Source organism: Camelus dromedarius, chromosome 29, assembly GCF_036321535.1.
Source record: "Camelus dromedarius isolate mCamDro1 chromosome 29, mCamDro1.pat, whole genome shotgun sequence".
NCBI classification, from domain to species: Eukaryota; Metazoa; Chordata; class Mammalia; order Artiodactyla; family Camelidae; genus Camelus; species Camelus dromedarius.
In genome coordinates this window covers 23889339-23898666 of record NC_087464.1, presented here as the reverse complement: position 1 = coordinate 23898666, position 9328 = coordinate 23889339, and positions in this window count along the sequence as shown.

The window sequence follows — 9328 nt, the reverse complement described above, 5'->3', positions numbered from 1 at the left end:
CCCGCATACCCCTCGGCTGGGGGAAGCTGTCCCCACCTCCTTCCTCTGCCTACTTCCACCACCATCCCCCTAACTCCTCACTCCTTTCCTCTTCCTCTTTTGGGCAACCTTCCATCACCCCACAGTGTGCCTCGGCTCACAGAAGCGACCTCAGATCTGGCCCTTGGGGTGGGGAAGCACAAGCACAAGGACCTCTTGGGGGCTTGACGGGGGGGGGGGGGCGTGAGGGGGCCAGCAATTAGCATGCACCAGGCTCAGCCCTAAATGCTGTGTAAAAGGTTTGCCCATTTCTCACACTGACCTTGCGAGGGGGGCACTGTAATTATTCTCATTTTGCAAGTGGGGAAGCTGAGGCATAGAGAGGTCATGTGACTTGCCCCAGGTCCCTCAGCTAGTAAATAGGAGAGCCGGGATTCAATCGCAGGCACATTTCTGGAGACAGGGGAGTGGCTTCCACCAGATCCTCAAAGGCATCTGAGACCAGACAAAAAGCCACATGCCTGTGCTTTGAAGCACAGCCAGGGCGCTATTCAAACCTTCATCTCCTTCCTCCGCAGCTCTCTGGATTCATGACTCCTGGAAACAGCAGCTCAAAAACTGGCTGGGCGCAGAGAAGCATAATTCCTCCTCGAAGTAGTATAATTCATATTTAGATTGCTCTTTACGGGAAGGGGAAGGTAGAGACAAATGAAAATAGACAACCCACCAACTGGTCTAGTCAAGAAAAACAATGACACAAAACACGAGGTTAGAAAGGGAATATCAGCACAGCGATGCAGATGACTTTCGAAATCTAAGAGAACAGTACCTCCAGCTCCATACTTACAGAGTGCTGCAACATGAAGTAACAACATTCTAGGGGTATACGTGTTAATTGCCAAAACTGCCTCCATGAGTGAAAGACCTGTAACCACAGAAGAAATTTTATAAGTTGTCTCTAGAAAAGACACGAGATGTAGAGTTTTAGCATGAGTCCTTTCAAACTGGAAAAACAGGTTATTTCTACTTCTCTATTTAAACTTTTTCAGAGCCTATGGGGGAAATGATGGATGGATTTTGTGCTTCCAAACTGATCTGACTGAGCTCCCGACACCCAAATCTGACAGAAACAGGCATCCTACCCCACGCACCTTCAGTATGATAACCACAGACCAGTTTCATTCTTGCCAGTGGGTGTAAAACCCTGGACCAAAGGCCAGCAAATGGAATCCTGTATTATCTTGCTGCCTAATAGAGTCAGCATTGCCCACAATTGTCCAACACCCAGTGTTTGGCATGCTTTCCCATAACCCAGACCTGTGCTGGGGGAAAACCAGACCTGATATCCATGTCCAGACAATCTGTACACACACTTCCTTTGTGCAGTCCTAGGTGCCCCTCTCAGGAAGCAGACAGAATCAAATGGGGCAGGTGTGCAAAACTTGCAGAAATACAAAAAGGCTACAGCTTGAATTATTGCTGGAAACTTGTGGTCAGCTGGAATAACCTGCTAGGTTGATAATTTGTCCTTTCTTTTCCTTTTTGAGAAGTTCTTAACTGTTTGTTTTTAAATAAGTTACAGTCTTTCTCCCTGCTGCGCTTGGTAACATCTGATTAAATAGTCAAGTCCTGGTGGAACTCCCTCTTCGCTGTATCAATATGCATACCCTCCAAAAACTCAGGGATGGTGCCTGCAGAGACCTGGGCAACAGAACCCTGGGCCCAAGGGACTTGATCCAGCTGGCAGTGCACCCATGGCAGACAAGAGAAGCAGGGCTTAGCCTCTGTCTGGAGTCCCAGCAACCCGGGAGCTTCTCAGGCAGGAAATAAGACTGTCACTGCCCCTTGGAAGCCACCAGAGGGCGCATGACTCTTATTTCCAGGATATGTGATCTAAAAGGCCATCTCATTTCTGACTACAGCCATTGTCTCTTTCACTTTTAAAATATAATTCAGATATATTAAGGAATAATCTGCACCCGGTGAAATTCAGCCATTTTAGGCATACATTTTGATGAGTTTTGACAAGCATGTGCAGTCGCAGAAAACCCCTGACAATCAAGATGTAAAATATTTCCATTACCCTTAAAAGTCCCCCTGTGCTTACTTGTAATTTCCTACCCCTATCCTCATTCCTGGCAACCACTAGTCTGCTTTCTGTCCCCATAGTTTTGCCTTTTCCAGAATCTCATATAAATGGAATCATATAATATATGGCCTTTTGTATCCATCTTCTTTCAGTTAACATAAGGCTTTTGAAATTCATCCATGTTGTGTGTATCTATAGTTCCTTTGCATTGCTAAGTTGTATTCCACTGTGTGGACCATAATTTGTTTTTCCATTTATCAGAAGATATACATTTGGGTTGTTTTCAGTTTGGGGCCGGAAAACTGCTGTCAATATTCACACCTAGGTCTTTGAGTAGACACACATTTTCATTTTTCTTGGGTAAATACCTAGGAATGAGGTTTGAGTCATATGATAAGTGTATGTTTAACTGTACAAAAAAACTGCCAAACTCTCTTCCAAAGTGGCTATTGTCCCACAAAATAGCTATTGCCAGCACTTTGTAATGTCTTTTTTCTTTTTAAAGTCATTCTAGTAGGCATGTAATGGTATTTCATTGTGGTTTAAATTTTCATTTCCCTAATGTTAGTAATGTCAAGCATCTGTTCACATACAGATTTTCCATCATATCTCATGTCTGCTGAAGTTTCTTTTCAAATCCTTTGCCCACTTTTAATTGGCTTATCTGTCTTATTGAGTTGGAAGAGTTCTTCATCTATTCTGGATACAACCCCTTTATCGATTACGTGTTTGCAAACATTTTCTCCCAGTCTGTGGTTTGTATTTTCATTTTCTTACTAGTACCTTTGGAGGAGCATAAGGTTTTCATTTTGGTGAAAGCCAATATAATCATGTCTTTTCTTGTGTGGATTGTACTGTTTATCTTATCTAAGAAATCTCTACCTAAACAAGATCATAAAAAATACTCTCTTCTATTTTCTAATATAAACATGTGATGCTATAATTTCCCTCTGCCCTGCTTTAAATTGTGTCCCACAAATTTGGTATGTTGTGGTTTCACTTTCATTTAATTAAAATATTTCTAATGACTCTCATGATTTTTCTTTGAATCATGAGTTAGTTAAAAGTGTGTGTTTAATTTTCAACTATTTGGAGATTTTCCAGATATCTTTCAGTTATTGATTTATAGTCTAATTTTATTATGATGGGAGAACATACTTGCATGATTTTAATTATTTTTAATTTGTTGAGATTTGTTTCTCGGCTCAGCATATGGTGTATCTTGGTGCAGTTCCATACGCCTTGAAAAGAATGTGCATCCTGCTCTTGTGGGGTGGGCTTTCCTATAAATGCCAATCAGGGTGAGCTGGTTAATAGTGCTGTTCGAGCTATCCATGTCCAGGCTGATTTTCCGTCTATTCACTCATTCTGTCGAACATTGGAAGGGAAGTGGACTTGCCTATGTCTCCTTTCGGCTCCTCCAGTCACACGTGTCTGTGTCCTGAAGTGCAGCTCTCCAGTGTGTGCACTTTGAGGTTGTCATCCCTCTTGACGAGTCTGACCTCTTGTTCATTGTGTGTTGTCCCTCTGGATCCCTGGAAATGTTCTCTGTCCCATAGTCTACTTTGTCTTGTGTTAATATAGACACTTAAGCTTTGCCTTAGTGCATGTCTTTTTTCCTTTTTACTTCTAACCTACCCAGGTCTTTATATTTAAAATGGGTTTCTTGTAGATTACCTCGGGTTCCAGAGGGGTTTCTTGCTGTTGGCTTTTGGGGGTTGGTGCAGGCCTCCACCAAGGAGCGGGTCCCTCTGCAGGCTCTTGCTCGCCCCCTAGTGGTAGACTGCTGCTGCTGTTTCTCGGTCCTCCTGGCTCCCCCTCACGAGCCTGTGCACCTGGGACAGAGAGAGTCGGCCTTGGCCGTGTTCCCGACTCTCGCCTGGTATCTCTGGCAGGTATTGGACAGGAGAACGTTTCCTGCTTCTCCCACAGGGGCAAGTCGGGGCGTTGACTTTTATCCTTAGATGTCCCAAGATCGTAGAAGCAGTGGATCTAGTTCCTGCCTCTCCTCCAGCAGCCCTGGGACCAGTCTACTGCACCTCATCCCACACCCCTCTCCTCCGGTGGCTGTGAGAGAACTGCCTCTGGAAAAGTACATGACGTTGTGAGCCCGCCTTCCAGCAGAAGCCAATCAACTCTTGCTCGTCTGTGCCAACAAGGGGGTCTCTTCCCTCACCCACTCCTCCTGCTCTGCCTTCAATCTTCCTCCTGGGAAAGTGGGGGGTGGGCAGCAGCATATCTGGCTTTCTCTGCCCAGTCCCAAGTTGGAAGCAGGGACAAAAATTGTGAAGCTGCCAGTTATTAATTGAGTCCTGACCATTTGGGGCTGATTGCTATGGAAGTCACCCTTTAGCTTCCTGGATTGTCACTCAAGGTAGCAGGCTGGCTTCCTGCAAGTCTGACTTCCAGCAGGCGGCTCCTGCTGTAGATAAGGGGTTGGTGTCCCGGGCAGGCTGCTGTGGGTCAAGAATCAGAGCTCTATTTTTACGGGTGGTCTGGCCTTGTCCCCTTGTACATTCAGTCCCTTGCCGTCCTCTCCTAGAACTCTCCAGTGGCGGCCCACAGCACAGAGTCCTTACAGTGGCTCCAAGGCTCCGTGTGAACTGGCTCCATTGTCAACTCCAGCCTCAGCCCCCACTCTCCCCTGCTCTCACTCCAGCCACACTGGCCTCCTTGCTGTTCCTGAACATGCCAGGCCCTCTCCCAAGGCGCTGATGGCCTTCTAATGTACTGCATGACTTTCCTATGTTTAGCGCCTCTTCTTTATGTCTGTCTCTCCCAACTAGAACGTCAGCTCCGCAAGGACAGGCACCTGGGTCTGTTTGTTGCCCACGACTCAGCACGTGTGATGTCGCCTCGTCTAGCAGAGTGAGTGCCCCATACAGCGTTTTAGAACGAATGATTGAATACGTGATTATGAGTGTGTGCAGATGTATTTGATAACATCAACTACTTTTGTTGGGTGCCTGGGGCTCTGGGCACTGTGCTAAATGCCTTCATATGTCATCCCACTTGTATCCCTCATAGCCCCCTTACAGAGTAGGTGTTATCAGGGCCACTTACTGTTCAGGTAAGGTGGTCCCAAGGGACACAGGGCCCAGAGTCTGAGAGCGTCTCAGGAACCTAGATAAATGTTTAAAACCTGAGAAAAGTCTGGCTCCAAAATGCAAAAACTATAGAATAACCCGAATTAATAAATGTTTAATCAAATATCTACAAAATGTTGTCAGTGGTTCATTTATGTCATTAATTCTGTGTCATCTTCTTTAATTATTAAATGCAGTGTTCATAAGAGTTTCATTATATTTGGAATTAATTTGTGGATTCATTCTTAAACTCTCAGACTACTTCCAGAATGCAAATGAATGCCCACAGAGCGCTGAGAACTTGCAGATAATTACACTGTGAATGAATTATTCTTAGCCAGATAATCTCCAAGATAAACCTACAAAAATCACTTCATATTATTTTACAGTAATATGTTATATTTAATGCAGCAATTCTGTGCATTTTAATAATTGATTTGGGGAGGAACCTCCAAAACTAACAGCATCTCATCCTAGGAAGGTCTTAAAATGGCCTTGGGTATAATTAGCCCCATTTCACAGATTTAAATCCAGGGTCTACAGTTTCCCAATTGTGCTAGTCAACCTCCCCCAGTTCTCCTGGCCAAATCCTCACCTTCCTGCTCCCCACTTCCCTCCCTGCGCAGCTCCCCATCGCCACTCTGCCCAGCCCTGGCCGGGGAGGATGCAGGGATGTGAGCACGTGTGAATGAGTATGGGAACCCCAGGCAAGGTGCACGTTCCCTGGTCCTGGATCTGCTCTTCACTTCTCTGCAGGGAGGGAACCCCACTGCCCCCTAAGATGCTTCCCAGCCCTGAGAGCGCATCTGGAAGGAGAAAGCCAGCTATCGCCCAAATCGCCACAAGGTGGTGCCACAAGCCCGTGACTGGGCTTCTAAGGCCCCTGTTCAGGGAGAGGGGATTCAGACCAGGAGGACAAGGCACCGCAGGAGGCCCCTGGGAGCCCTCCTCACAGCATCTGCTGCTCCTGGGGGCGACTCTACCCCTTGGGGTGTCCCTCGGGGCTCTGTTTGCACCCCGGTGGCAGGCGCAGGGGTTTGGCTCCTACTCCCTCGCTGTGCCTGTCTCCCCTGCTGTTCTGTATCCTCTCTCCATCTCTCTGCCTCTCCTCTCTCCCCACCCCATTCCTCTCCCTCTGTCCTCCGTCTGTCTCTCTCTACCTCCATCTGCCTCAGCAAATCTAATGCTCCTTCATCTTATTCAACAAGTCTATGGTAAAAACCAGTTGCCGGTGCCTGACACACAGAAAGGCAATGAAAGCACACAGGAGCCACAGTCCAGCAGAAGACATTCCCAGCAGATGGCTGTGGTGGGCGGGTCCCCTTCCCCTCCCTCCCTCTCCCATCCTCTCTCTCCGGGCTGTCTCCTGGCTGAGAGGCAGAGAACCTGGGGCAGCAGATGGAGAATGTGCCTCTGTCCATCCCTGCTCCGTCCACACATACCCCGGTACAGTGGAGTCGGGCTCAGCAGAGCAACACAAAGCCCCAGGATCTTGGGACGTTTATTCTAAGCCAATCCCACTGCCCCAGAGTCCCCACTGTGCACTGTCGGAGTCATGGGCTGAGAGGCCATGAGACAAAGGTTTGGGGCCCAGCCCTCCCACAAATCCCTCTGGGAAGGTTTTCTCTGGGCCTCAGTCTTTCCACCTGTGGATGGATCATCTCTAGCTCCCTTCCAGCTCTGTGCCCTGCAGTTCTCCAGGACTGTCTCTGCCTGGCCCTGGAGGCTCACCTCGCACTCCCAGCTTCTCCTTGTCAGTCTTGAGGACGCTGGCCTGAGGTCATCACTAAAAGACTTGCTGTCCAGGCTGGGGAGCTGGACTCCACTTGGCCTAGGATGGGAATCAAGAACCACTCACCAGGAGGAGCCAGAAACTTTCTCCTTCCAGCTTCCATTCATCTGATACCCAGATCTCCCCAGGCACCCCGGCCTTCACTCTCACGTCATGGTTTTGGCTTGGAGGCTCCACCGAGGGGCTAACCCAGGAAGGCCTGTGTGAGTGACCCGAGGACTAAGGCTTTACCAGCAGCACTTCTTTTCCTTGAAACTGTTACAGTTAATGGCGATCCCGGAGCCGCACCCCGCGTGCTAGGCTGCGCAGGGTGTGCAGGGTGGATTTTGCCTCCACCCTCACTTCCTCCCTTTTTCTCCAGGGTGAGATATCACTCTTTTTGTCCACAGCTACTCCCTCCTCCATCAGGGCTCAGGGACCTATTCCCTTCTCTTCCTCTAGAATCTCCCTCTCACCCTCCCTACTAGGTCTTTCGAATCAGCATCACACCCTCTCGCTTCCATCTTCAAAATACCCACCTCCATGCTAGCTGATGCAACCACACAAGAGAAAGCATTTTAAAGCACTGAAATAAGGAGGCGACGTTATCAACATTTGCAGGTGATTGTATATTGAGGATGAAGCCCTCTGAATAAAAATAGTAAGGGAAGAATTAAGTTAGTAAGGTACAGAATTCCTACAGAGCAGTACATTGCATTCTGGTCAGATAATATAATGAAAGGAAAGACCCCACTTATAGGAGTATCAGAAAAGATAAAGTGCCTGGGAATAAACTTAATAAGAAATGTTCAAGACCAATACGAAGAACACTGTAAAACTTCTGAACAGAAGACACAAAAACAAGCCACGTTCATGGATCAGAAGACTCAGTATCATAAGGACTGCAATTTTCTGCGTTACTTCACACAGTTAATGTGATCCCAATAGATACAAATTTTTTTAACTAGACTGGGTAATTCTAATGTTTATTTGAAAAACAGCAAGAATAGGCAGGGAGAAGTTCTCAAGCACCGAAAAGAATCTTATAGATACTACACATTTTATAGAGTCTTAATAATTAAAACCATGTGGCCCCAGTACACGGACAAACATTAGTCCAACGGAACAGAACAGAAAGCCCAGATAGAGGCCCCAAGACAAACAGAAATACATGGTGTTGAAAAAAACATGGAGCTATATTTTATGCTCATTTAAATCCCAAGTGGGTCAAACAGCTACATGTAAAAAACAAAATAATGGGAGTACCTGGAATTCCTGTATGATCTCAGAATGGAAATTAAAAATCTAAAAGCCATAAGATCAAATATATATCAATTCAAATACATTTGTTAAATTTCCTGGAAAAATATCATGAGCAAAGTCAAAACACAAATAAATGGGGTAAAAAAAGGTACGATTCACATCAAAAAACATCTACTGTCCCTAATATTTAAAGAGCTCCCAGATGTCAAAATAAAAACAGGAACAACCAACACTAGAAAAGTGGACAAAGTAGATGAAGTAACAGTTCACAGGGAAGGAAGCGCAACGGTTTTTCGACGTCTTACAAACTGTTCAACTTCAGTCAAAATGAGAGAAATGAAAATTGGAAAGTTTTGAGGTGATTCAATAGGGAAAATACATCTTTTCAACAAGAAGTTCGAGAACAACTGAATACCCATGGAGGAGGGACATCTCAACCTTTTATTTCATACCATACACCAAAAGTAACTCAAAATGGATCACAGGCCTAAAAGTAAGAGCTGAATCTATAAACTTTTAGAAGAGGACATAGGGGGAAATTTTTCAAGACCTTAAGATGAGTAGAGCTTTCCAAGACAAAACCCTAACCATCAAAAAATCACAGACTGGACTTCATCAAAGTTAAAAGCTGTTGCTTTTCAAGTTAAAGCATTAAGTTAGAAAGGTAAGCTACAGACTGGGGGCACATAAAACAAATACACTTATCTGCTAAAAGACGTGTAACCAGGAGATACTAATAACTCTTAAAGCTAATACCACTACTATGCCAATAAGATAAATAAGCCATTTTTTAAGTGGAGAAAAAAATGTCTGACCAGACACTTGACAAAAGAAGACGTGCCCAATGGGCACGTGAAGAGAGGCTCAAAAGCACCCGTCACGCCTGCTGGGAAAGATCGACGCCACCAAGTGCCGGCACAGCCGCTCTGGAATTGGTTTGGCAGCTTCTTGACCCAGAAATTCTACTCCTAAGTATTTACCCAAATGAAAACGTATGTCCATAAAAGACTCATGCACAGACAGATGTTCAGAGCTTCGATAATCAAAACTGAAAACTACTCAAATATCCATCAACAGCAGAATAAATTGTGCACCTATCCATAAAGAGAGTGTCACTACCAATACAAAGGAACAAACTAC